The sequence below is a fragment of the Parus major genome, unplaced genomic scaffold (genome assembly GCF_001522545.3).
Source record: "Parus major isolate Abel unplaced genomic scaffold, Parus_major1.1 Scaffold406, whole genome shotgun sequence".
Classification (NCBI taxonomy): Eukaryota; Metazoa; Chordata; class Aves; order Passeriformes; family Paridae; genus Parus; species Parus major.
The window spans coordinates 38,936-39,929 of record NW_015379316.1 but is presented as its reverse complement, the minus strand read 5'-3'; positions in this window follow the sequence as shown (position 1 = coordinate 39,929).

Here is a 994-nt window from a genome sequence, read left to right as displayed (position 1 = left end):
AAGAAATGTACCAAATTGTAAAGATTAACCTTGTGTAACCAGCCTGGAGAGACCTGTTAAGTTTTGTGACCACCTGTTAATAAACATGAAACAAGATTCTAACGAGCTCAGGAGTTTTCTTCAAATCATAAGAACTGAGATAACCAGAGCTCCCCACGAGGGAGGATCCCAAAAGAATTCAGTCCAAAGAAGGCTAAGAAATCCAAGAATAAAAAGAAAAATACAGAAGAAATGCAGCAGACACAAAGAAACAGAAAAAGGACTTTTTAGAGAAAAGTTAAAATTCTTAGGTTATCTTGTCCAGATGAGGACAGCAGTAACCAGAGCCCTGGGGGAGGAATTTATTGCATTTCTGTTATCAGGGAATGTGAAACTCGGTGGAGCCAAGAAGATTGATTTATTGAGAAGGGGGAGAGTCAAAAACTAAACAACAAAACATCCAAAACTTAAGAAGAATGTTTGAATCATGTATGAGAATTTATGAATATGTATTAGGATTCTGTTTTTAAGGGAAAATCCTTTGTTAGTAAGGTGTGTTCTCTTGGCTGAATGCAGTGACACCCAGCCACGTCTGTATACTTTATTTTTATCTCCTAATTATCTTCCTATTAAACCTTTAAATTCTATTAAAAAAATATGTGAACCTTGTTTTTCACGTCCAGGTGAAGACAAGCAGTCCTTCAAGCCCTCCAAAGGAAAAATTTATGGCACCCGTTATCAAAGGACATAAAACCTAGTGGCGCCAAGAAGATTGGTCTATTGGGAATGGGAGCCAGGAAAGACTAAACAGAGGAACGCCAAAAATACTAAGAAGAATGTCTGAATATGTATGAGAATTTATGGATATGTAGTAGGATTCTGTTTTTAAGGGACAATCCTTTGTTAGTAGGTATGCTCTCTTGGCTGAATGTAGAGACACCCGGCCGTATCTGTCTACTTTATTTTTATCTCCTAATTGTCTTTTTATTAAACTTTTAAATTCTATAAAAAAATA